Below are 6,916 nucleotides of genomic sequence, written 5' to 3'. Positions count from 1 at the left end.
CTTTGCCAAGGTTTTGTGTGTGTGTGCGCGTGCTGGATTGATCAGGAGTATAAGGCATGCTAAGATGGGAATCTCCCCCAGGTTTGGGGTAATGTGTCTCTTTTCTGACTCATACTTGCTCCCCCAGTTTGCTGCCACTCAGCATAAGGATATTTTCAAAAGCGATGAGTAGGGTGCAGGGTTGCTTTCTCAACTTGTTGGTGCATTCAGCCTTCTGAGTTCTTATTGTCTTGTGCTTCTGCCTCACACTCTGTAGCATTCATTTTCTCTGAAAAAAAAAAAAAAACAAACAAAAAAACCAACTGGCTGCCACACTTCGTTTCTCCTTGGTCAGCTCCACGTTAGGCATTTATCAAATTCTCCCTCAAAGCGGCGTTAAGGTTCCTATTAATTTCAGTAAGTGCTGGAGCAGATCTTTGTGCTATACTACACCCTTTGTTTTATGTTGGCAGGTTACTCAAATTTGCTCCGCGTGTCCCTCAGCCTAATACACCTTTCTAGCCAAATCCTTGCTATTGGTGTGCAAGAATGTAAAAATTGCTGTGTCGGTCCTTTTTTCCCCCCTCTTCCTCCTCCATATTTATTTGTCTTTTCTGAAGTTTAATGCACTGTAGCCAGTTTAATAAAATATGATAGTGAAGATCTAGGCTTGCTAGATTGTTATAATTCATTGCTTTTACTTAGTGCTAGAAACTTCCTGTGGCTGCTAGACAAAGGACAGAGTGGCTCCGGAGCCAAACGTGTCATTCTGTATCATCCAGTTATTTTTAAAGCTTTTTGCTAGACATAATTGCTGAAAATAGCACTGCTGGTAAAAGCAACCTTAACGTTTATATCAGTGTAAAACACTGTTAATAAAGGACTTTGTTATACAGGAATAAACAAAGTTTATTTTCTTTATTTTGTTCCACTTCCTCCAAGACCCTTTAGATAATTTGGGGACAGAGGTTAAGAAAAGCTCGGAACATTACTTTCCCTTTAATCCTTAGATCCCTCAGCTGACTCTACACTTTGTTTTCATGCTGAAGGGGAAAAAATATTTTCCTGGCAAGTTGAGAATGATTTTTCCATTAATCTTTCCTTTTGGAGCCAAGATACATTTTTTCACAGAGATCTGATGTGACATAATACTGTACCTGGAATTTCACACTAAAGAGAGTGGAAAAACATTCTCACCACAGCAAGCACTCACAACTGGTCTACAAACCCTCCAGCAAAACCGAGAAGCCAAAAGAGCAATTTAAAAAGGGGACAGGAATGGAATATGGGGCATAGTCATTTCCCATGGGGAGGAAAGCTCTGAAATGTCATGCTATTTATTAAAGCCTTTCATAGATAAACTGATGAATGTGGTATGTAAGGGCACAGGCCAACAATTATCTTCCTTGAAAGTTATCTCAGCAGTTTGAAATCCTATTAATTAAAAAAAAAAAAGCACATCAGGGCAGAATCTCAAAGTGTAAATGCGAGGAGCAATAAAAATGTTTCAGATTAATGCAATTCAAAGCAGAACAGAAACTACTTCTGCAATTAAATACATATGTACATGATCTTGGATTTATGAAAGTTGATAGAATCCGCCCATCTCCCTATTTTTGGCTTATCAGTATTTTCTTTCAACATTTAAAGTGTTTTCTTCAAAGCCCAGAGCTGGAGCATCTCCAGGCAGTTTAATTGTCCAGATGTGGAGTGGATTTCCTAAACACTTGCAGCATGGGGAAGACACGATGGTTTTTGCTTGGAAGCCAATGAAAAGAAGAGAAATATTTTCAAATTCTAACTTGGTTTTCAAAAGGGCTTGCTGGAATGCGTCTTGAAAAATTCCCAGGCCTCAACAGATAAATACATCTGTCTCAATATACGTCTAATTATGGTTCTACACTGAATTTGTCTGTGGCTGCCTGTGCATTCACAAGACACAGCCATTCCTGAGTTGGTTTTGTACCCGTGGTAAAACACAGTAAACTAACTATTCAAAGGACTTTTGTTAGAGTACTAGATGGCCGTATTTCTCCTTAAGTCTGATAGAAGCCTACATTGTGTTTCTTGGTACTAGAATCACAGAGTCACAGAATGGTCAGGAAATCCCCAAAACAAAACTAGAAATCCGAAAACAATACTGAATGGGAGATAGATTCAACAAAAGAGGTCCTTCTGTCAAATATTTTTCCACCGTGAGGAAATTTCTTGGTTGCAATATGCCACAGCTAGAGCTTACCTGAAGTGCAGTTACTCAAACTCTGCTTTGTCCTCCATGGCAGTCAAATTTGTTGTCTCTCACAAGCAAGCGAGAAGTAGTGCACTTCATTCTCTTGTGCCGCATTGGTCTTGCAGTATCCCTGCAGTGTCACACCCCTGTAGGAGGGGGACAGAAAAGGCAGGCACATCTTATCTTTTTGACAGTTCTCTGGTGCCATCCGTCCTAATAGCAAGACTTATTTTGTGGAGGGCAGTATTGGCTGAAATGACATTCCAGAAATCCCTGTAGTCACAGGATCTGTTTTTTTTTAGATAGGTTTGAATTTTCAACTGTACATTGGTTCAGCTCCCAAAGAAAAACTAGACAGGCCTAGGAGGCAATCCCCTCCATTTTGCCCCGACACATGCATAATATCTGTTCAATCCACCGTCCCACATTGCTTCATTTAACGCTTTTAGGCCACAGGGCAAAATCAGTGTTGGTGTAAGTGAATACCCCCCTTTGAAACTCTATTTCTACCTGCATATAGCATACCTGAGCTTGGCCTGACATTTTGTGTGACTGTAGCTCGTTTCCAGAGGCTGAGTCCACTGAGACAGCCAGGAGGGTTCTGGTGACTTCACGGTGGGACGGCACTTAACGTACTGGAGATACGTGCTTACACAGGGCTGGCATGAAATTGCTTAGTCACGTCACTGACAGCTACCAAAGAAGGAACATGGAAGACCGGTTACATGGTACACTCTGTCACAACTTAATTTTTTGAGCTAGTCAGCCTTGACTATAGTGTGGAAATACATAAATTATTGGTTTGTGCCCCGTTGTCACCTGTACAGGCAGCATTTTATAGCGACGGCATAGAGGAAAAGCTACCAGCCGTAAACAGCTGCTCCTGTTTCAAAATACCCGCTGCTGGGTGGGATGTTTCAGGTGTTGAAGGGCTGGGAGCTGTGTAGCTGCAAGCAACCATTGCTGTTGTACGCAGTGCCTTTGCATGAAGCTAGCCTATAGAGAATATGCATTGAGTCATACTCTTCATCTTACGCCGAAATCCTACACGCTGCTTCCCTCTCCTGAGAAACTCACACTCACAGCGGGGATGCTGCTGGGAATGCTCCATCCATCTCGCCCAACACGGGGCCCAACTAAGCTCCCCCGTCCGCTCCAGCTGAGGGAAGCAGCCGCTTCCTACATATGAGTAATGAAAATGTTTTTCCTACATTAAAAATTCTAATAAATCTCACCCCCTTTGCTGTATGCCCTGGGCTCCATGCAGGCTTACTACGCTTTATTTGTATGACTCTCTGCCGAACTATTTCTGAGAATTTTAAGTGTGAAAACAAGTAGAAAAGTTCTATGTGAGGGAAAACCGACCACCTGTGTTTGAAATCAGCTCCCAAATCTGTGGCTGGCTAAACCTCACCCTGATGTTATTGTGTGGTTATGGATTTTGGATGTTCTTTTTGCTGGAAGCAGAGCAGCCAACATGCACCCGTTCCGCAGATCTGCTAAGGGAAAAAACAACTGCGTACCGCCACTGAATGCAAAAGTCAAAACAGAGGTGGGAGACTCTTTTGGCCAAATCCATCAGGCTCTCCGTGTTATAGTGGGTAGGAAAAGGCCAGGGAACTTGCGTAACAGTGCAGCCCCAAATAGGGCCATAACACACAAAAATAGTAGGAAGTGAGACAAATATTCCTCAGTAGTCACTTTCCTCTCTCCCCTTCCATCTGTCCTCTCTCCTTAAATCTTTAAATTTTCCTTTCCCTTTCAGCTTTCTGTCTCTTTCAGGCTAATTTTATTTTCTGTTTGGGGAGAAAGCAAGCGATTTTGCTCTGTTCCCTGAAAGAGCTGATGCTCTGCTGGGAGTGACTGGGGAGCAGCCTGAGCAACGTGCTTGCCTTGCTAGGTGTTGTTATAAAGTTAATTATAGGCTCTTTGGCTTCATAAGGATCTTTTAGCTGAGCTATAAAACAGAGGTTGTGTCTACTTAACGATCATTAAAAATCCTTCACCGTGACCCAGTATCCTGACTAAATGTCAATTCTTATTTTCCAGGATTCTGTCGTAAATCATGGCGTACAGCTAATATGAGAGTGTTACAAGCTACATTTGACTTCAGAAATGCCAACATTGCAGTGGCAGGTGACAAAAACCCCAGTGCATAAAATCATTCTGTTAAAAAAATAGTGCTATGCCATCCTTGTCTGCATGGACAACCCTCTAGCAAATGTACTCCTGTGCTGGGAAGATGTAGTGGCCAGCAACTGAAGTGCTGTCATGAAGTCAAGGCCTTTTTCTCCCATTTGCATTTCTCCTTCAACCCAGCTTCGGCGCCTTTCACTGCCTTCTCTACCTACCTTCCTTTCAGTATTATGTCTGCTTCCAGATCCTCTTTGTATTCATCCATGTTGACTGGCACCTCAGTACCCATGCGCTGCCCTACAAGCCTGTAACTTCACTGTGACCACAAGCTGGATTTATCCAGCTATGACAAACTGTGTCTTCAGGAGCTGGGTGACATCTCCTCATGCCCCTGCAAGCCCTTCGTACAGGTGTTGGGTTCTGCAGACCAGGCACATCTTCCCTCTCCCTCTGCAGTTTCAAGAGGCTGAAACACCTCTTGCATGTCTATGCCTGACTTTCCCTGGGCTGAGGGACACCCATCGGGGTCCTGGACAGGGCACAGGGATTCAGCATTTTCTTACCTTCTCTGGCAGCAGAGACAGATGTGTTAGGACCATTTCTGCAACTGAATCCCTCCCTGTGCCATAGCTGTTGTTAAGTGCTTTGGAAACAACATCTTTCTGCCCAGTGTGCATGCTGTCGTGGTTTAGGCCCACCACACTTCATCCATGAATGTATCTTCTTTCTTACCTCTTCCTAGTTCTGGCCGCGTCCCTTGGCAGGCCCTATACATTTATCCTTCTGTGGTAAATTAATATAGATAATTACCATGGGGAAAACAGGCAGTGAGCTATTAATTTAGTGGGTCATTTCTTTGTACTGTTCAGTTTGTCTCATTGATGCAATCTGCTTTGGCATTCCCTTTCCACAACAAAAGCAACAGCCTCAACGCTCAGGCAGTTTGCACTGCCCTTATTTCATAACCACTGTTACTAGCAGGTCTGGTGCTTTTAATATTTACTGACATGACACCTTCACTGTGGCAAGAAGCGTTTGTTTCTTCACAGTATCACAGTATCACAGTATGCTAGGGATTTGAAGGGACCTCAAAAGATCTTCTAGTCCAATCCCCCTGTCGGAGCAGGAACACCTAGATGAGGTTGCACAGGAAGGTGTCCAGGCGAGTTTTGAATGTCTCCAGAGAAGGAGACTCCACAACCTCCCTGGGCAGCCTGTTCCAGTGCTCGGTCACTTCTTCCAAAGTTCATAAGTGTATCCTGAAATCACGTATGCAAAGTTTTAGACGACATTAATATTATCGTTGTGCAGGAAGCCAGGCCAACAAGACTGCGGGGGAAATATGGGAAGTCTGAATGAATGTAATCAGGCTGCGATTTTAGTGTAGAGACCCCTGTTATATAAATTATCTCACAATTTGGAAGAAAACATTGCCCACAATAGGAAGGCCAATGCAATTTCTCTGTTTGCTTTTTTTTTTAACGGCTTTATTTTTTTAAAACAAATTTTATGCCATTGTTTCTAGAATAGTATGTTTAAAGGAGTTGAAATACTAAAGGGTAATTTCAGGTAAGATGACCCATCAGGTAACTTCAGCATTTTAATTCATGGAATCACTGCAGAGATGAGAACTTCTACAGCTTCTTACTCCAAAGACTTGTCAAACTTTGGGGCTGGGTTCCTCAACTTCTTAAATTTAACGTGTGCTGTTGGATGTAGTCTCCAACTTGCCTTCTAATTCTACGTTTCCCCCAAATATTAATTGCACATTTATTAGAGCTAAGGCAATTTCTCTGTTGTTGCTGAAGTGCTGTTACTTGCTTTCTGTTTTTACAGGTTTGTAGTATTTTTATCCCCTTCTAATGGATAGGATTTATTTTTTTTTGCTTTAGTCTCTGTTGCTTAGGCTTCATGTTTCCTTTCTTTACTAAAATTTGAATTTGTTTATTCTGGTAGATATGGTTATCATCTCAGCTGCTAGTTAAGCTAGATACGCAACCATGTACACATGTGTGCAGATGCACACACACGTGCATATGTGCACACATAACCTAGGATATGTGATCCAATGCCTGAATTTTGCCCTTCACATCTCATTGCCTATACCTGCCTGCAGTTTGTGGCTGTTCAGCCAGTGGATTGTGCTCTGCTGGGAGACTCATAACAGCCTTTTCAGCTACTATCCTTCAACAAGTTCCCTAGTAGGACTTCCAAATTTGCTGTATCTTCAGTAACACGGCTTAACTCCATCAGGACAGCTCTGAGTTTCTTTGCTGCTCTAGGATATGCCATTCACCATGGCCCCTTTTCTTTCTCAGTTCAGCTCTGTCCATTTAAAATTAGACTTTTAGTTTAGGGTCCTACAAATGCATATCTGCTCCGCAGAGTGCTTACATTTGCAGGGTCTTTGCCTGGCTTCCCAAAAAACTTCAGTGCAGGGATGGCTTTCCGCAGGCACATGCCACCTCTACCCTTGCTCAGCACTTGCTTCTGAAGGAGCCCACCCAAAGAAGTGCCACTCGGGGACAGTGCTGGCACCATGTCCTCTGTGGCCATGACTCCCCAAATTCA

The sequence above is a fragment of the Vanellus vanellus genome (genome assembly GCF_965231255.1).
Source record: "Vanellus vanellus genome assembly, chromosome: 2".
NCBI classification, from domain to species: Eukaryota; Metazoa; Chordata; class Aves; order Charadriiformes; family Charadriidae; genus Vanellus; species Vanellus vanellus.
Note: the sequence above shows the minus strand (reverse complement) of the source record.